The sequence below is a fragment of the Cryptomeria japonica genome, chromosome 11 (genome assembly GCF_030272615.1).
Source record: "Cryptomeria japonica chromosome 11, Sugi_1.0, whole genome shotgun sequence".
NCBI classification, from domain to species: domain Eukaryota; kingdom Viridiplantae; phylum Streptophyta; class Pinopsida; order Cupressales; family Cupressaceae; genus Cryptomeria; species Cryptomeria japonica.
Window position 1 is genome coordinate 128,797,868 of NC_081415.1, and position 22,496 is coordinate 128,820,363.

Consider the following 22,496-nt stretch of genomic DNA (forward strand, 5'->3'; position numbering starts at 1 on the left):
TTGACTAAGTTGATGGGGAAATGGCTCTATTTGATTTTCCCTAACTGAAGATCTAGAAACTTCCCCGGTGACTGGATTTTCTGTCTTATTGCGTGGCTCTTTTTTTACTACTATTTGGAGACTTTTCTGGTATGGCCCATTTCCTAAGACTGGTCGGTGCCTTCTCTGGTGTGGCCCATTTTCTTCTATTCAGTGACCAGGAGCATAATGGGTGGGGATAAGAATGGGAAAGAGCCCTCTACTTGCGAGAAATGGAAGAAAAACAAAGATTTGTGGAAGGAAATCATTGATAGGAGAATCGTCCCCTACTTAGATCGACTTCATGACCCTTCTCCTCTACTCACAAAGGCTTTTGTTAGTAGGAGGAAAAAAGGGAGTCTCAAGGCTTATGGTGCCAATTGTTAGATTGATGAAACCCTGGTAGTGACACTCATTGGCCTAGCAACAACTGGTAGAAGATCTTATAGGGATAGGAAAACTAGGGAGGAGGACTTGACGAGTTTCTTTAACAAAGACAAGGAGTGCTCTAGAGTTACCAAGATGGCTAATGGCAGCTACAACAAAATAGAGCATATGGCTCCTTGGGCTGACATGGCTAAGTTTATAATGAGGTATATTACGCTCGATGGTAGATATGCCAACATCTTTTTCTATCATTTTACCATTTTAAATCACTTTAGGCATGGTAAAATTATTTATGTTCCTTTCTATCTGGCCTCCTCACTTGAAAATAGCTTGGAAAAACATTTGGAGAATCCTAACAACCCTGTTCTCCACAAGGGACTTATTGTACTCATCATGGAGTATGCTAAATCCCTTGAAATTGTGCCCCCTCTATCTGAGACTAGCCATCAGACTAATATCTAGGATGTCTCTGACTCGGAAATGGACTTGAAAGAAAGTGGGGTTCCTCTTGATGACCCTGCATATAAACTTGTGAATGAAGGGGAGATGATGGTCACTCCTGGGATATTTAGAAGAAAGAATCCTCTTGGATGGGTAGCTAGCAAATATAAAACCACCAATAAACTGATCTCTAAGGTTGAGCCCCTCTCTAAAAATAAAAAGCTAGTGGCTAACTAACATAGTCTGAAGATTACGGATCAGGGAATGAAATTGGATATCCCTATCAATGTCTTGAAAGAAAAACAAGGGACCATGGCCAACAAAGAGTACAATGGGATACAGAGGACTAGTAACCTGATGAATCTAGTTATGGAAGCTACCAAAATCCAGGAGAGCTGCTGGAATTGGGTTGAGTGCAAAATTGATACCCTCAAAGTGGGGGTTAAAGATATTATTGATATCTTCACTGCCTCCCCTAAGCCTAGCAAACCTGAGAAACTCATGATTATGACCCAAAAGATCTCCCGAGACGGTGAGGTGATGAAATGCAATCACAAACAAAGGATTGATAAGGTGGAGCAGTCTATGGTGGAGATTAAGAAAAATCTCAAGAACCTGGTTGACATTAGGAAAGAAGCCATGAACAACAGTATTGAGGGGCTTGAAAAGATTAATGTCATGGTTGTTGATTACAAAGCCTACCATAGCGAACCGGTGAAAGATCTTGGAGGAGAAGATATGGCCGCTAGAGACAACAAAACCATGTTGGTATTATGGATGTGTTACATTAGTTTTGTCATTGATGTCAACACTTATCCTTATGGAGATCTATGGTTATGTTGAACTAGCACATTCTGTTCACTGACAAGTTTAGTGACTTATGCTAAGTCACCAGTATTGTTGGCCTATGCACACTCCAATGAGACATTGTAGGTGATTGAAGGTTTTGTCATTGATGGAAACCTTACAATCCTACGACACTGGAAAGACATTCCACCGGCACCAGCAAGAACTGACTCTACACTGGCACTCAGACCACCGGCACTAGCAGTGAAAGGAAGCATATCGGCACAGAGGCTGATAGGATTTTTGTTATAACATATTTTGTTTATTATTGTAAAATCTTTATAAGATGACTTGGCAACATTGTAAAATGACTCATATATATAACAGATCATTGTAGAATATTTAGATGTAGAAGTATGATGGAATGTAATTAGGTAGACCTATTATGTGAAATATAGGTTAAGGGTTTATGTAAGAAGCAGAGCACAAACTGGTACTAGATCTGGCATTATAGATGCTATTCTGAAGCAGTACAAGACACTAGATTTATATAATCCATTTTGTAAGTCAATGTGACTTCTATTTTCAGTAGTGAGCTCTAGGCACTTGGCCTTCCTGCATGTGCAGGCCCCTCTTGTAGCAGTAATATTCTCTTATTTGCAAGTAAGTGAATATTGTGGGTCACAAATCCCACCAAGGTTTTTCCCACACCAGCTTTCCTCATTAAATCCTTGTGTTATGGTGTGTTTTTCATGTGGTTGCTTTTATCTATGTTTATTGCATTACTTCTTGCTTACTGGTACATAGTTTTAATTTGCTCTACATGTTTTAAGTTAAGAAATTTTAATTACCGGTTAGATACTGTTTCACCCCCCCTTCTCAGTATTTGTGGGAATCCTAACAATTGGTATTAGAGCCTGGTCCTCTATTTTTAGAACCCTAACAGCTTGAGGAAGATCTTGACACCGATAGACATGGAAAATTTGATGAAGCAATTGGAAGCAGCTCTCTCAGATTTTGGTATAGAAAAGTTGAAAAATATCAAACTTGAAGATGATCTAAAGGTAGCTCAGAAAATTATTCAAGCACTTCAATAAAATCTTACCATTGCAAGAAACAAGAGAAGAGAACTCTGTGAAAAGATGCAAATTGAGGATGATGAAAAAGAAACTCTGAATGATATGATAAACAAGCTAAAGCTAGAGAACATAACAATAAGGAATGAGATGCAAGATATGATCATGAGATTTTGTAAAGAAATGGAAGATAGAAAGAAGAATGAAGAAGATTTGACTAAAAGATTGAGTGATTCAGCAAATGAGAACACAAGACTTAGCTATGAAAATGACTTGTTGAAGATAGATCTGATGCATACACAGAATGACTCCAATGAACTGATTAGACAGAAAGAGATCTTAGAAAGAGAACTAGATATTGCAAATCAACACAAAGAAAAATTCAAGAAAAGTTTAGAAGAACTTGGTGACTTGTTGAAGATTCAAAAACCTAATGGTGACATTTATGGAATTGGCTTTGAGGCAGGAGAAAGCTCTGGTACAGCAAACACACAGGATCATAGTAAACTGGTAAGACAACCTACTGCTTACAAATTCACTCAAAAATGCTTTAACTGTAATAAGTATGGTCATAGAGAAAATCAATGTAGATCTAGAAATTATCAAAATATCAACACACCCACCGGTCAATGTTCAAAATGCAACAAAGTTGGTCATAACTCTAAAAATTGCAGAATGAATGTGAGATGTTATGTTTGTGGAAGATTTGGACACTTATCTAATCAATGTAGAACACAAACCGGGATAGGTTATGGGAAAGCTATTCAGAAGAATAATGTGACTTGTTATGCATGTAACAAGATTGGGCATATTGCAAAATTCTATAGAAGTAAAGGATCACCGACAAACAACAAAAGTTCTAGTTTGAAAGGAAAAGAAAAAGTTGAAGAGGTTAAGCAAGAATTCTCAAAACAATGGATTAGAAAGTTAGACCTAAATAATGTTGGAAATACTCCTCCACCGGTAGAACCAATCAACACTCCACCGGCAGAACAGAGTAGTACTCCACTGGTAGGAAGCTCTTCATCAAATTGAAGAAAGTTTCCTTAAGGGTTTGCCAATCAAATGAGACATATGCTATTATTCCCTTGGTTGATGGTAAAGGTAGAAATTATTTCAATACTGGCAGACAAAGTTAAGTGATTACTTCACCGACATGCATTAAATGTGGTAGTTGGCAAACTAACATTATAAATCGGTGATTTTGGCTCCATTTCACTTCACCGTGAATTCAAACATTTGAAGTGCGCGAAATCTCCAGAGCTAAGGCATTTCGAGCAAAGAGGCAAAGCACTTCAGCATTCAATCTTTCATAAGGTAGAAAAAGGTATTTATAATCATGGCATCTTCCTCTACACCTGAATTTATAGCTAACCCTACTATAGTCGAGCTAATCAAATTCTCTAGGCCCGCATTTCAGGTAGTTCCCGAGATAGCTAAAAAGGATGACAATGTTGGTGCATTCTCCCAAATTCCCAAAGGAGTTGTTTTTGTAGAAGATCCTAGAATGTACATCCATTGCCATATAGAAGAACTAGGTAATGAAGAAATCATAAACATGTACAAAACTGTTATATATGATAATTCCAGAAATGTGAAGCCTGAACATAAAATTGTTGAAACCCTAGGATTCACTGAGATCCTTAGCATTCCAGACTTTCCTAAGGAAGTTATTAGGATAGTGTTGAGTAGGGTACATGGTGAATTCTTTTGGTTAGATTCAATTCACAAAATTACCAAGGAAGCTGTGAAAGCTGTAACAGGGTTACCTTCCATCGATAGTAGACCAAACAAAACCAAGAAGGTCGCAAATGACCTGGTAATAAACTTAACCAGTGCAACATCTGATAGAAGGTCTCTAAGGGTTAATGATGTAGCTGATATAAATGTGAGATTCATTAGCATGATTCTAGGTTACAAAGCAACTCATGCAAACAGACTTAACTCAATTTCAAGTTTATGCATAAAGAATGGTTATGATATGGTTAAGGACAATGTGAAAATTGATGTATGTGAATGGCTAAAGGATGAGTTGATTGATAATTTAGGAAAAATCAAGAAGGATAAGAAAGGGACTTTTAGATTTGGTAATTTACTTGTATGCTTAATGCTACACATAACCAAACAGGTGCCCTGTATAGACAACAAGAACCTTGGATTTGACATACCGATAGGGAAAAAATTATCAGACCTATTCAACAACATGGGTAAAAACAAAGAAAATAATATCAATGAGTATTTTCAAGCACTAAAGGCCAGAATGAACAAAAGAATCAGACTATCATAGAAAATTGTGGACAAATATAAGGATGACATATGCTTTGTAATTAAGAAAGATGAGATATGGATGGAAGCAGTTATCCTAAGAATAATTTGGGTTACTTAAATGGGTTATGAGACTGATGACCACATTATTGAAACTTATGCAAAAGCCCTTCTGGAAGCACCTAAGGAACCCAAGGAACAAGTATTTGGCAGTGCAAAAATGATTGAAAGACAAATTCAATCTAAAAAGAGAGTAAAGAAAGTTGAAGCAATTGTGAGAAAAGGGTCAAGGCAGGCAAAGGCTATCAAAGAAGATGTATTGAAATAAACTGACAACACTGAGGATGAGTTGGTAACATTACAGCCTGAAACTCACCTATCACCAGTAGCAACTTCTTTAGAGAATGACATGCCAACAACATTCAAAAGAGTTGTAAGAAAAAGGGATCCTTCACCGACATCCACACTCTCGCCTAGAAGAACTAGACAAAAACAATAGGCAGTGAGGTCTCTGGTAAAGAAGACAACCCCAAAGAAAAATCTAACACCTAAGAAGAAAAGGACTCAACAAAACATTGCCCCAATTGATGAATTGTTGAATGAAATCACAAAGGAAGGAAAAATCAAGAACATAGAAAAATTATATGATACACTATCAGCAGATGAGAAAGAACAGGTTGAAAATAGTGTCATTTTACATCTGGACATCTATAAGAAGTTTTTAATGCAAGTGGTAGATGAACTACCAGATGAATTGTTCAAGAGATTGGAAGCAAGAAGACAAGCTATGGTAGAGATTGATAAGAAAATTAAAATTAAAAAATTACTTGCTATTTACCCAGTAAACTCGCCAAAGGAGTTAGATGACTTAATTGTAGAAGCCAATCGGTCAGTATTCTCTACTGCACACTAACATATTGCACTCATGGTAGGAAGAGTAAATGAGGTAACAGAAGATATAGAAAATGCATGGGATATATTCTTGGTTGAGAAGGAAAAATAGGAAGAGTACAGGAACCCCAAGCCTATCAAAGTCTATCAAAAGGACAAAGATAAGGGTAAAGGAAAGGTTGGTGGACCTCCTAGCATCAAAATAAAAGATAACTTATCCCCACCGCCTCTGATTACTCCACCGGTAACAAAAACTGAAGATCAACTGGCAGATGAGAGTATGGGTATAGAGGATACAAATCCTAATTCAGAAGTACTATACACAGTGGATGTTGATACTCAAAAGGTCAACATTGTAGTTGATAAAGACACAACCTATAAGATTGACATAGCTAGTGAGCCACCGGTAACTGATCAAACTAATAACACATAAGAAAAACTGGAAGATGATAGCATAGGGCAACAGGTAGAGACTCAGACAAAGACAGAGACAGATCAACAAATAGAGAGTCAAGCAGAGCAACAGGCTCTGGAATAGGAACAGGTTCATATGGAAACAGTGCCACCGGCAATAGGAGAGAAACAAAAACTCTTGCTTAAGGAAATGGAAACACAGACTGACCTACTAGAGATCACTACAAACATGGTTACTTCCTCCACCGGTGGAATTTAGAATGTTGGTTCCTCCTCAGTAGGTTACAAATCAACAAATGTAACTAAAGTTCTTTTAGATTCTTTGAAGAAAATAACATATTGTAGTTCACAAGCCTATAAAGCTATAGATGACACAATCCCAATTTTGAAGATGATAGCTCCTAACTGCAATGTAGATAATAAGGATTCTTTGAGCCAACTTGACACTTTGTCTAAGTACATTACTAACAACATAGTGACAGTTGAGCAAATAAAGGAAGAGGCATTGAAAGAGAAATTGGAAATTGAAAAACAAAATTTCTTTGAGGATCAAATAAAGAAGTGTACTAGGAAATTTGACACACTTCTACTGGAACTATGCAACTCATTGAAGGAATTCAAAACTCTATACAGAGACATTTGCAAGACAAACTTCCTAATAGTTGACATAGATAAGAAAATGAGCAAGGTACATGATGAAATCAATAAACTTGCTGACAGTTTTGTTAACTCACCTGATACATTATTAGTTTTTGAACAAAAGATAATAGGTTTTGAGGGAGAATTACTTAAGTTAGAAAAAGAAAAGGAGAGAATAATAAACAAGGCTAAGAATCTGAGACTAAGACTAAGTCCAAGACTAGACTATCTAGCATCCTTGAGGAAGGAAATATCTTAGGGATTAGTACAAGGACAGAAAACACCGGCAGAGCATATGCAGCACCTCATCGGTACAGTACAAAGAACTAAGGCAGCAATAAAAGAGATTAAGAAGTTTATGCAAAGTATAAATTTGGTTTTGGCAGATATTTTTCAAATTGTAACCACCTAGTTACAAGGTTGAGATAGAAAACTACAACTCTATTGACACCTTGACAACCTTTGTCATTCATGCCAAAGGGGGAGTAGTGGTATGAGAAAATAATTAGGCAAAGGACTCACCTACTCAGGGGGAGCTCATATATTTTTGGTACATATTTTTGGAAACAATTTTTGGATTACAAGTTTTGGATACACTTTTGAAATTTTCTCATGAGTGTTGCCATCAATGCCAAAGGGGAAGATTGTTGGCATATGCACACTCCAATGAGACATTTTAGGTGATTGAAGGTTTTGTCATTGATGGCAACCTTACAATCCTATGACACCGACAAGACATTCCACCAACACCAGCAAGAACTGACTCTACACCGGCACTCAGACCACCAGCACCGGCAGTGAAAGGAAGCATACCGGCACAAAGGTTGACGGAGTTTTTGTTATAATATATTTTGTTTATTATTGTAAAATATTTATAAGACGACTTGGCAACATTGTAAAATGACTCATATAGATAAGATATCATTGTAGAATATTTAGATGTAGAAGTATGATGTAATGTAATTAGGTAGACCTATTATGCAAAATATAGGTTAAGGGTTTATGTAAGAAGCAGAGCAGAAACTGGTACTAGATCTGGCGTTATAGATGCTATTCTGAAGTAGTACAAGACACTGGATTTATATAATCCATTTTGTAAGTCAGTGTGACTTCTATTTTGAGCAGTGAGCTCTAGGCACTTGGCCTTCCTGCATGTACAGGCCCCTCTTGTAGTAGTAATATTCTCTTATTGGCTAGTAAGTGAATATTGTAGGTCACAAATCCCACCGAGGTTTTTCCCACATCGGGTTTCCTCGTTAACTCCTTGTGTTATGGTGTGTTTTTCATGTGGTTTCTTTTATCTTTGTTTATTACATTACTTCTTGCTTACCAGTACACAATTTTAATTTGCTCTAAATGTTTTAAATTAAGAAATTTTAATTACCGGTTAGATACTGATTCACCCCCCCTCTCAGTATCTGTGAGAATCCTAACAGGTATATTGTTCGATGATAGGTTATATGGTTCACCAACACTGATGATGACTTGTTATCATCTGGAGATCACTTGATTATGTCAAAGACATGGTTTGGATACTTGGTTTTGGTATTTTGGTTAATGGTCTAATCGGGTTGACATATTTGTTGTTACCAACAAATTGGTCTAGGTTATGGACCAATATTCATTATCTATTCCAGATCAGCACGACATGTTATGGAGATGATTTATTGATTGGATATTGTTGTAAATGTATTGAGATGACATTATGCATCGCATCTAGACTTGTTTGTAATTGATTTTATTGTAATATTCTTAGTGATCCAACCTACACATTTGGTCTTAGGTTTTGTATATATGTAAGATCTCATTTGAGATGAGATAGGACATGATATGGTATATAAGGTTATGGTATGGTAATGTAACATGGTATGTGCGAATATTGAAGATCATATGAGAAAACCATAAGAGAAGGTTCAAGGAAGGTTTGAAGGTGTTTGTAAGAACTTAACCAGTACTGAATCCAGCAATGGAGATGCTATTTTGAGTAGTACATTATTCTAGCCATCCTACTCTAGTCAATGCGACTCCCATTTGAGCTGTGTGCTCTAGGCAGTTGGCCTTTCTACATGTGAAGACCCCATTTATATACACATACTATTTGCAGTAGTATCATCTGATTGTGGGTAAGGTTTCCCACCATGGTTTTTCCCCTTATATGATTTCCACGTCAAAATCTTTGTGTTATGTGTTGCGGATGTTGTTTATCTTTTTGTTTCATGCATTAAGTTTTGTTGGTATTCTGGATATGTTGATATGGTTTTATCATTGATGTCAACAGTTATCAACACTGGTCAACCTATTAGCATTTGGAGAATTGGTTATGTTCATCGGCAAGCAAGTGACTTATGCACAGTCACCGGTATTGGGTTCGCTGGTAGGATATATTGTTCGCTGGCACTTAGAATCACATGGAGAATACTTGGTTATGTCAAAGACATTGTTTGGACACTTTGTCTTGGAGATTTGTTCATTGGTATATTCAAGTTTGCATATTTGTTGTTACTGGCAAATAGGTCCAGGTTATACACTGGCAGGCTTATCTATTCCAAATCAGCACGACACGTCATAGAGATGATTTGTTATTATTGTAAATACATTTCAGCCGACATCATGCATCAGATATTGTTTCTTTGTAATTGATTTTATTGTAATATCTTTTAGTGAGCCGACCTACTCAATTGATCTTAGGTTAGAGTATAGATGTAAGATCTCGTTTGTGAGATGTATATATGCAAGGAAAAGAAATTGTAATAAGGTATATGTGAAAATAAGCAGAGCTATATACACAGACATCATTTGAAGGTTGAAGGAAGGTTCTTGTGAAGGCATGTCAGAACTAAACTGGTACTGAATCCAGCATATGGAGATGCTATTTTCAGCAGTACATTATCACTAGATTTAATCATCCAATTGTAGTCAGTGTGACTCCCATTTGTGATTGAGTAGTGAGCTCTAGGCGCTTGGCCTTTCTGCATGTGCAGACCCCTTATTGTATACACATATTATCTATAGTAGTATCATCTGATTGTGGGTAACGTTTCTCACCAATATTTTTCTCCTTACAGAGTTTCCATGTACAAATATTGGTGTTATGTGTTGTGGATGTTATTTTCTTTCTATTTAATGCATTAATCTTTATCAATACTACAATTAACTGATAAATCGTACACCGGCATTAAGTTTGGTTTATCAATATTAAGCATTAAGTTTTGGTTAAGTTATTTTTGGTTTGAATTCATTGGAAAACTGATTCACCTGCCCCCTCTCAGTTGCCTTCGAGACCTAACAATTGGTATCAGAGCCTAGTCCTATTTTTGCAGAAGTTTAACAGCTTGAGGAGATCCAATGTCTTCTAACTATTTCAAGAAGGATAGTCCTAAACTTGATGGAACCAACTATGGCATATGGAAGATCAAGATGGAGACACATCTGAATTGCATTGGAAAGGACATCTAGGAGGTTACAAAGAATGGTTATACTGCCCCTACTCAAGGTCAACCTAATCCACCAAATCTAGCCAAAGATGAAGAAAATGATTGCAAAGCAAGAGAAGCACTTTTGAGTGCATTATCATCTATTAGCAACTCATGGGATTATCAGATAGGTCTACTGCTAAAGCTATTTGGGACCATTTGGAAACATTGAATGAAGGAGATTCCATAGTCAAAATTGAAAAACTTGAAAGCTTTCAGGTCAGGTATGAAAATTTGAAAATGGAAGAAGATGAAAGGATTTCTGCTTTTATGGAAAGAGTAAATGAAATTGTTTTGGGTATTAAATGTTCTGGAGGAACCTTAAGTGAAGATGAAATTGTTTCAAAAGTTTTAAGAGGATTACCATCAGCATACAAAATGAAAGTTACTGCTATAAATGAGTTAAGAACAATGCCCAATACATCGGTAACTATAGATACATTGATTGGAAAACTTTCAGCTTTTGAAATTGATGAATTTGGTCATGTTGCTACTATAAACACAAATTTAGCTTTTAAGGCATCAACAACATCTGCATCATCATCATCATTTGATAAATCTGATTGGAAAGCCTTTTATGCAAGAGAACTTGAAGAAAGCGGGAGAGAAAATGAAGAACTTGAAGCACTATTTGCAAGGAAAATGCCTAAAGGTCCAGTTGGATAAGTATGAAGGTAAAGCACCCTTTAAACATTTTAACTATAATAAGATTGGTCATATGGCATCAAGGTGTCCTAATAGACATGCAAGATTGAAAGAAGAAGCTAAAAGAACATACAAGCCTAACCCTGAATATCAAAGATACAGATTTAAGAAGAATAAAGACAAATCTTGTTATCTTGTTGATGAAGGAGTCACTGATAATTCTAATAAGGATCTGGCAGACAATGGATGGGTCTTTGTCTCTATAATAGAAGATCAACCAACACCTTTTGTTCAATCGGTAGAAAAGGCCCTAGCAGCTAAAATTGAGGATAAGGATGAATGGATCATTAATTCAAGATGTTCACATCATATGACTAGTGATAAAAGTAAATTCTTAACTTTTTAGGAATATAATGGAGGTCTTTTAAGATTTGAAGATGATAAAGCTTGTTTGATCAAAGGAAAAGGTACTATATCTCTTGATGGTAACCACAATATTGATTATGTTTACTGTGTTGAAGGCTTAAAGCATAATATTTTGAGTGTTGATGAATTAGTTGAAAAAGGATTTCAGTTACAATTCAAGAATGGTAAATGCAAAATCATGAACAAAACTGGTTTGGAAATTGTAACCGGTAATCAGACTAGAGGTAATATCTTTCATTTGAACAATAGTGAAAAGACATGCTTGATTGGACATATTGATGAAAGTTGGTTATGGCATAAGAGACTCTATCATGTAAATTTTGATTCCATTGTGAAAATTAGTACAACTAAAGCAGTAAAGGACTTTCCTAGAATTGTCAAACCTCACAATCCGGTATGTAAGGAATGTCAATTTGGAAAGCAAGTTAGAGAATATTTTAAGAGTATTCGAGAAAAATCCAATAATTCTCGACTTAATTCATACTGATTTATGTGGTCTAGCTAGAACTAGAAGCTTACAAGGAGATAGATATTTCGTGCTAATCATTGATGACTATTCTAGAATGTGTTGGGTTACTTTTCTTAGAGAGAAATCAGAAGCACTTGGGAAATTCAAGCTATTAAAGGTGATGGTAGAGAATGAAACCGGTAAGAAAATCAAATGTATGAGATCAGATCAAGGAGGTGAATTCACATCTAAGGAATTTAATACATTATGTGAAGTGAATGGAATCAGAAGACAATTATTAGCACCCAGAACACCCCAGCAGAATGGAGTTGTAGAAAGGAAAAACAAAACTATCTTGGATGCAGCTAGAAGTATGTTATCAAAAGCAAATCTACCTCATGTATATTGGAGAGAGGTTGTAAGTACAACAATCTACACATTCAACAAAGTTCACATCAAAGGTGAAACTGGTAAGACCTCTTAGGAATTATGGTTTGGTATTACTCCTACTACTAAATATTTCAGAATATTTGAAAGTAAATGCTATATTAGAATAGATGAGTATATTGAAAATTTTGGTCCTAGAAGTGATGAAGGAATATTTCTTGGTTATTCATCTAAGAGCAAACCATATAGATGTTTTAACAAGAGATTGCAGAAAATTGTTGAGAGTACAAATGTGAAAATTGATGAATAGTTTAGAGGAACTTCAAGGTATATAGACTCTAAACCAGCAACAAAGATACTAACAAATGAACCTACAATGAACACACCAATACAAAATGAAGACCCCGTTACATCGGTATCATCTAAAAATTCCACAATAACTAAAGAATAGCAGCAAACAAAGGCACCCCGGTATGTAAGATTGAACCACTCTGAAGATCAAATAATTGGGAACAAGTATCAAGGAGTTATGACTAGAGAAAGACTGGAAAATGAAGAGGTATGTCTTATTTCTCTAATTGAACCAGCATCAGTTAAGGAGGCATGTAAAGATAAACACTGGATTAAAGCTATGGAAGAAGAATTAGAACAAATTAAAAAGAATAACAAATGGACATTAGTTCCCCGACCTAAAGACAAAATGTAATTGGAACAAAATGGGTATTCAGAAACAAACTTAATGAAGATGGTAAGGTAATAAAAAATAAAGCAAGACTAGTTTGTAAAAGATATTCATAGATAGAAGGAATTGATTATAATGAAACCTTTGCATCGATAGCTAGAATTGAGGTAGTCAGATTATTCTTGGCTTTTGCAGCACACAAGAACTACAAAGTATATCAAATGGATATTAAATGTGCATTTCTGAATGCAGATCTTGAAGAAGAACTTTATATTGAACAACCTGATGGATTTTCTTTGACAGATAACAAAGATATGGTTTGTAGGTTAAGGAAAGCTTTGTATGGGTTGAAGCAAGCTCCAAGAGCTTGGTATGCTAGATTAGATAAATATCTTTTGAAGATTGTTTTTTCTAAAGGTAATGCTAACAACAACTTATACTATAAACTAACTAATGATGACATCTTGCTTATTGAAGTTTTTGTTAATGATATAATTTTTGGAGGAGAAGATGGATTGTGTAAAGACTTTTCTAATAAGATGCAGGAAGAATTTGAAATGTCTATGATTGGAGAGATAAATTTATTTTTAGGATTGCAGATTTCATAGACTAATAAAGGTATATTCTTGAGTCAATCTAAGTACTTGAAGGATTTACTCAAGAAATTTGGCATGGAAAACTCTAAACTGGTAAGCACACCTATGACTACAACTGACAAATTATCACTAAGAGATGAATCAACACTTGTTAATCCGACCAAGTACAAGTCTATTATAGGAGGTCTACTATATTTGACACAAACAAGACCTAATATTATGAATGTAGTATGTATTGTTTCAAAATTTCAGAGTAATCCTAAAGAAAATAATGAATCAGCAGTAAAAAGGATTTTTTGGTACTTACAAGGGACTACAAATCTTGGCTTATGGTATCCTAGAGATGAAAACTTTGAATTATGTGCATACACAAATGCAAATTGGGCAGGAGATGTAGATGACAGAAAAAGGACCACCGGTGGAGCATTTTTCTTTGGAAGCAGATTAATTTCTTGGTTGAGTAAGAAACAAAGTTGCACATCTTTATCAATAGTAGAATCAGAATATGTTGCAGCAACAACTAATTGCACACAGGTACTATGGCTTAAGCAAATTTTGGACATAAAGGTAAAATGCAAGGAACCTATAACTATCTATTGTGATAATACAACAACAATTGATATATCTAAGAATCTAGTACTATATTAAAAAACTAAACATGTTTCTATCAAATTGAAATTTCTAAAAGAGAATGTTGAAGTAGAAAAAGTAAAATTGGTTTATGTGAATACTAAAGAACAGATTGTAGATATTTTTACTAAGCCTTTGCCTAAGGAGACTTTTGAATATCTCAGAGATCAGTTTGGGGTTATACCCCCACCGGTAGAGACTTAGACAGATGATGTTTGTCATCAAGCAGAAAAACTAATAGAGAAATCTTTTATTCTGTCTTTGATGGGGAGAGCTACTTCTCAGGGGGAGTAGTTGGTATTTTGTAATGAGTTGGTATTTTGTATTTGAACCTAGTTTTTGTATTGCTTTGGCATTTGATGTCAAAGGGGAAGAGATTGATATGGAAAAACACATGGAAAACACATTTTATTCCTAGGGGGAGAGACTTTATCCCTTAGGGAGAGATATTGTGATTTCTGGTTATGATCTCTTTTGGGAGATTATTGGTTTTTGGTATTTGGCATTTTTGTTTTGGCACTTTGATGTTTTTTTCCATCTTGTGTTTCCATCAATGCCAAAGGGGGAGATTGTTGGTATTTTGGATATGTTGATATGATTTTGTCATTGATTTCAACACTTATCAACACTGGTCAACCTATTAGCACTTGGAGAATCAGTTATGTTCACCGGCAAGCAAGTGACTTATGCAGAGTCACTGGTATTTGGTTCACTGGTAGGATATATTGTTCACCGGCACTTAGAATCACATGGAGAATACTTGGTTATGTCAAAGACATCATTTGGACACTTTTTCTTGGAGATTTGTTCATTGGTATATTCAAGTTTTCATATTTGTTGTTACCAACAAATAGGTCCAGGTTATACATCGGTAGGCTTATCTATTCCAGATTAGCACGACACGTCATAAAGATGATTTATTATTATTGTAAATACATTTGAGCCGACATCATGCATCGAATATTGTTTCTTGATAATTGATTTTATTGTAATATCTTTTAGTGAGCATTGGTATAAATGTAAGATCTCATTTGTGAGATGTATATCCAAGGAAAAGAGATTGTAATAGGGTATATGCGAAAAAAAGCAGAGCTATACACGCAGACATCATTCGAAGGTTGAAGGAAGGTTCTTGTGAAGGCATATCAGATTGTGGGTAAGGTTCTTGTGAAGGCATATCATATTTTGAGTAGTACATTATCATTGGATTTAAGCATCCAATTGTAGTCAATGTGACTCCCATTTGTGATTGAGCAGTGAGCTCTAAGTGCTTGTCCTTTCTGCATGTGCAGACCCCTTATTGTATACACATACTATCTGCAGTAATATCATCTGATTGTGGGTAAGGTTTCCCACCACGGTTTTTCCCCTTACAGGGTTTCCACATACAAATATTGGTGTCATGTGTTGTGGATGTTATTGTCTTTCTGTTTCATGAATTAATCTTTACCGGTACTACAATTAACTGATAAACTATCTATCGACATTAATTTGGTTTACCTATATTAAGCATTAAGTTTTGGTTTGAATTCATTGGACAAATGATTCACCCCCCCCCCCCCTCCTCTCAGTTGCCTCTGGGACCTAACAAGTTTCACTGGTATTGATATTAACTAGTAATCTCTTAACTGACATTAAGTTTGGTCTACCGGTATTAAGTATTAAGTTGAAGTAAGTTATAATTGGGTTGAAATTAATTTACAACTAGTTCACCCCACCCCCCCTCTTAGTTGCCTTATGGTTCCTAACAAACTACTGGTCCTAGTTACAGAACCAGAAGTAGGAGAAACAACAAGGGTACCTCCAGATTCATTATGGAGGAGCTGGACGAAATCAACAAGATTTCCATCCAAAAGAAAAAGGATCTGGTGCTCTCTCTTAATTGAGAGTTTTCTTTTCTTTTGTCTTGTTTTTCCGCTTGCTTTCGTAACTACTCGTGGATGTTCCCCCATTTTTTGTTGGTTCATGTCTATTTGGCTGATGGTCGGTTGTTATAAAACTTTTGGTTTCGGTTCCATGTAAAACTTGTTTAACTTTATCAAAAACAATCTCCCCCTTTGTCATTGATGGCAACCAATCTAAAAAGAGAAACAATGCCACCCAATCTGAACAACTGAAGGTCCCCCTATTTTAATACTCCACATTTGACATCAATGACTAAACAAAGACTACATACTTGAAAAAACTCTACATAAAAACAATTGGGGCATAAAATATGACAATAGACATTCGGGCCCTTAGTCAAATATACATATCAGTGATGGAATGAAATCACTCCCAACTTTTGTCTCAAAAATTTGAATGTCTCTTTTGGTAGTGCCTTGGTAAACAAATATGCTATATGATCTTTAGAAGACACATATTCCAACTTCCCTTGTTGATTACTATCTCATTCTCTAAAAAAATCATATTTAATTAGAATATGCTCTGTCCTAGAGTGAATGACTACATTTTTTGAAATATTAATGACACTTGTATTGCTAAAAAAGATAGAAATGGGATGATCATATTCTACCTTTATGTCTTGTAGTGTTTTCTTCATCTAAATTACTTGGGTACAACAAGGCACAACTACAATTTATACTTTTCTTTAGTTGTAGATAAAGAAATACAATCCTATTTTTTACTTAGCCATGAAACAAGACAACTATCAAGAAAGAAAGCAACACTACTTGTACTCTTTTTGTCATCAACCGATCCTCCCCAATCTGCATCAATATAAGATGTAAGTGTAAAATCATTACTTCTAGGATACCATAAACTAAAATTCATAGTACCCTTAAGATACCTGAAGATTATTTTTATAGATTGAACATGACTGTCCTTTGGTGTAGCTTGAAATCTAGCAACATAACCAACAACTTGAATAATGTCAGGTCTAGTAGCTATAACATATAACAAACTCCCTATCATTGATCTAAAATAAGTTTAATTTACATTAGGAAACTCATCATCTTTGTTAAGCTTGCAACCTATTACCATAGGCATACTTTAAGATTGCAATCTTCCATCCTAAACCCCTTTAACATCTCTCTAATTTACTTGGTTTGAGAGATAAAGATATCTTTATCAGATTGAATGATTTGTAACCCAAGAAAGTAGGACAGCTCGCCCACCATGTACATTTCAAATTCTTTCTTCATATTAATAGTAAAAACTTTTCACATATCTACACAATCACTACCAACATGTATTTACCTTATTCTTTAACATATAGGTTGATATCTACTATCCCTCTTCTAAAACCTTACTACTATAGATAACTATCAACGTTGTCATACCATGCACATGGGGATTGCTTAAGGCCATAAAGAACCCTTTTAGCTTGCAACCATAGTCCTGATTTTTTGAAGATAAACCCATTAGGTTGTTCTATGTACACTTATTCATTCAATATACCATTAAGGAAAGCAGACTTGGCATCCATTTAAAAAATCTTAAAACATTTGAAAGAAGTAAAAGCTAAGAATATTATAATTACTTCAAGACATATAATAGGAGCAAAATTTTCATCAAAATCAATAATTTTGACCTAAGCATAAGCTTTGCAAACAAGCCTTTCTTTGTTCCTTACCATTTGGCCATCTTCATTCAATTTGTTTCTAAAGACCCATTTTGTGCCTATCACATTCTTATGTTTGGGCCTATGTACAACCTCCCATTTTTTACTTTTCTATATTACATAAATAAGAAAGCTGAATATTTTATTTTTATGGACCAAATCTAGTACAAACTATTTTAAAAAATAGAAAAAATAATGAAATCTCAAAATATATATATTTGGAATCTACACAATGTAATCTTTAATGGGTTTTAATTCCGTCTCATAATTTTGTAAAAATGGGTATCAAACATATGCTGCCAAAAGTCAATATTTAGTTACTCACATAGTCCAACCTTGTACTTGTAGCTCCAAGGCTTAGGTTTTGATATTTCAATCCTTACCCAAATCTTAAGGCACATGGAGAGGTTGTTTTTCAAATTTTAAATAACGAGACTTTGCTATTTAAAAGTAATGGGTGCCCATCATATAAAGTGTGAAAATGAGTTTGTAGGATTTTAAAAAAAAATACTTATACAAAACAGAGCTCTATTTTTTAAATAACGAAGCCCTATTTTTTAAAACACTGTGTGTGTGTGTGTGTGCATACATACATACATACATACATATATGTATATACATACATGCATATATATACATACATATATATACATACATATATATACATATACATACATACATATATCTATATGTACATACATACATACATACATACATATATATATATGTGTGTATATATAGGTATATATATGTGTGTGTGTGTGTGTTTGTGTATGTATATATATATACATATATATACACATATATATATGTATGCATGTATGCATGTATGTATTTATGTATGTACACATATATATGTATATATATATGTACATGTAGATGTATATATATACATATATGTATATATGTATATGTATATATATGTGCTTATATGTACATATAGATGCATATATACACATATGTATACATATATCTATATACATACATATGTCTATATGTATATATGTATATATATATGTATGTATGTATGTATGTATGTATGTATGTATGTATGTGTGCATATATGTATATATGTATATGTATATATGTATATATGTATATGTATATATGTATATATGTATATGTATATATACACATATATGTGTGTATATATGTATATATGTATATGTATATGTACACACACACACACATATACATATGTGTGTGTGTGCACATGCATGTGTGTGTTAAAAATAGGGCCATGTTTTGTAAATAAGGGGCCCCACTTTTTTAATAATAGGGCCTAATTTTGTAAATTTTTCACTCAAGGCCCAAGGTAGGTTCCCATTTTTTAGAAAATGGGTCCTCATTTCTAGTGGCATTCTTCCCAACATGTGCAGCTCCTCGTAATTAGGACCCAACTTCTTGCACCCACCCGATAATATTTGCAATTAATATTACTTACTCTTGTATGTTTTTTATTTTATCTAACATGACAATATATATGCCTATACAACTTTTTGAACATTCCTATATCCTTTTTCCAACTGGATCCACTAATCCATTGATAATAAATTTGCATAGAATATTTCATAGATTGTCATCCCTCTTTCTATTCCAACATGACTTTTCAAAGTGATTCTTCAACCCACAAATTAAACAAAGGTGAAGATCCTATGATTTTCTACTTTATGTCGTTGTTTATGATAATTTAAACACTACATTCTTTGAGTTGATTTACATGAGCCTATAATATTGTCAAGATCACTTCTATCTATCTTACCATACCAAAGGCCTTCATTCTTTGGCCTCATAACTATCTAAATGGTCTCTCTTATTCCTTGCCCATGTTTTCCCAAACCTTTTCCATCATAAACCATTTTTTTAATAATGTACAAGTCAACATTTTTCTAGCCTAACCTTTGTCATTAACATCACAAGTTACATGCTAGTAGCTTTAATTTTGGTAGAAGGTAGTTTCGTAGGGTGATCACATTTAGTTATTTTGGTATGTTAGTTTTTTTATTACTTTTGAGAGTTGTTTTTGAGAGTTGTGAGTGATGGATTGTGTGATGCCTATGTTTGTTTAGTTTGTCTTTGATTTTGTTGTTTTGTGAGGGTTCAGGGCCCCTTCCCTACTAAAGTTACAAAATTTCTAGATCTAAACACATTATTTCCTTCAACTTCACACTCTTCAACCATACAAAATGTTTCATCAAATAAAAATGCAAATCACTAGTATCACATGAGATATTACACAGTGTAGGTTTAGACTTTAGACACCAATTTTCCTTTACATCTTCTTCAAGCAATTGATTGGAAAAACTAGTTTATTCTCTTGATTTTGATAATTCTTCCTTTTGTGATCTATTTTCCTCCCTCTTTATTTTATTTTTTAATTTTCTCCAATTTTTCTTCCAAAATACTATTTGCACATATTAATTTTTTTTTTTTCTTTCTTTGCACTTTCACCACTTATTCCCATTGAAACGGATGAATAAAAATCACCTTGCTTGTACAGTTGATAGTAATTCTCTTACAACAATTTAGATTACCTTCCTTAGGTAGCTTCGTGTGCCTTTAATTTTCCTTGATCTCCTTTGTTGTGCCTTACTTGTCTCATATAGCTTAAAAGACTCATAATCCCTCCTTTAAAGGAGATTCTGCACAAAAAAAGAAAATAATACAACTTATTTTTTTTAAATCCTTTTTCTTAGGAGCTTCTACAAACTAACATTTTTTAAAAGGAAAGTGTGATTTTACATGGGTAGTCCTTAAGTGCTTTGATCTTCTTCCTCAAAGGGTATCCTTCTTTCTCCTTTGGAATAGTTCAAGATTGCAATCCCTTTTGTTTGCTTTCTCTTTGCTACAAATTTGCCTTGTATAACAATTGAATACCTATTTGAAATTCTAAACTATAATTTTTTCTCGATTGAAACAATTATGATATTTTTCCTAAAGATTGAATAACCAAAAAATGTAATTGATTTCTATTGTGTTTCAAAAACACGACTAGGTAGACATTGTCACATGTTTTCGAGATTAATGTTCACCTTGAAATGTCATATTTCTTTGTAGTTTATCTTTTAATTTTAGTTTCCCTTATATCTAGCTTCGTCAAGTGGTATCGATCCAATGAAAGAAATCTTCTTTTAATTTTCTTTACTACAATGTTCAAACTACATTAACTTGCAACTCATTGCCTAACTTTCTTGTACATATCCTAATTAGGTAACAAAAACATGTGTTGTCTCAAGCAGTGAAAAATACAATTGAAGCAAAACTGTCAATCAAGATCTTTCGAGTTGAATAACCTAAGCCATGATCTCCCAATATATTGATTTGACATGCACAAAATAGAATCACTTTTATAAATCTCTTTAATGTTGCCAACCTTGGTTTGGCTCTATTATTCCATGACACTTTTCATTTCTATCAATTACAAGTTCTTATTTTGGTTTAGCATGAATACCATTCAGTGTCTATTATGCTACTTCAAAGAAAAAGAATAATCCTCTTCACTTCCCATAAATGTTTCACACCACAATTTACAGAAGAAACTATAAAGATTTGAATGAGCAGAGAAAATGCTAACAAAAATAGAATAAAGCAATAACAAGAGACACAACACACGATTTATCGTGGTTCGGTAAATTTGCCTACATCCACAGTCAAAGCAGGGAATCACTTCATTAATCAATTTCACATACATGGGTCGCGCACAACCATTTATATAAAGATATTCAGCCATGAAACAAAGAGTTTGGAAAGATGAATAGTCATGCGACCATTGGGCTTCAAATAACTAACAATCTCCCGCGTGAAGGCCAACCGGTACAGCCATGCACTGGAATCCTTGCTTCCATGTTTGATCTTACATTCAAACCAGACCCAACAAAGATTTTAACATCGCCAAAATCTGTTCAAGAAAACTTCGAATGAACCTTCTCCAAATTCTATTAGACAATAAAATTTAAAAGTTGAACTTCTTCTATTTGAAAATCAATTTCCTCCTTACTGAGGTGAGGATACTTTGCCTCTTCCTTTAAGGCAGTCTTCAATATTGCCTCCTCCCTGTTCGCATAAAAAAACTTCTTCGGAATATTATTCCTCGAATCCGACGTGTTCTCCATCTGCAATGATTTGTTTGCCTCCTTCACGTGGGGCTTCTCATTATCCACGTTGATAGTATCATCTACATCCATCCAATCGGGTTGGTGAGTCTTAATAGATTCAGGTCAGGAGAAAACATCTTCCTTCTCTCCCTGTGATGCCTCAAACCATTTGGAGCGATGCCCATTGTCCTCCACTCCTGTCAATGGCTACTTTCGCTTCAACCTAGAAAATCATCTTTGCACTTCTTCATCTAAGTCCATAGGTTCGTAGTCTTCTATGAAATTATCTGTGAAAAGGTTGTCCTTAGCATCATAGGAGTGCCTCTTTATTTTTGCCAAGGCCATGCCATCTGCAGAGCTCTCCAAAGCCACCATTTCTCCCAGGCTTCCTTGCTCTACTACCTCACTCCAATCTGCACCCTCCTCATCCTAGGAGTCAACAACATATTCAACTTAGGTCTCCAATGGCATACACTCATCCTCCCACAATCTCTCGAGCTTGTCATCTTCAATAACAACCTCTTTTCCAACATCTTTTTGCTCAAAAATTCTAGCCTCTATACAGGGACTATCTTTAAGTCCAACCGAGGTATCATGGCATTCAACCTTCACCACACAAATACCAACAACTTCTCG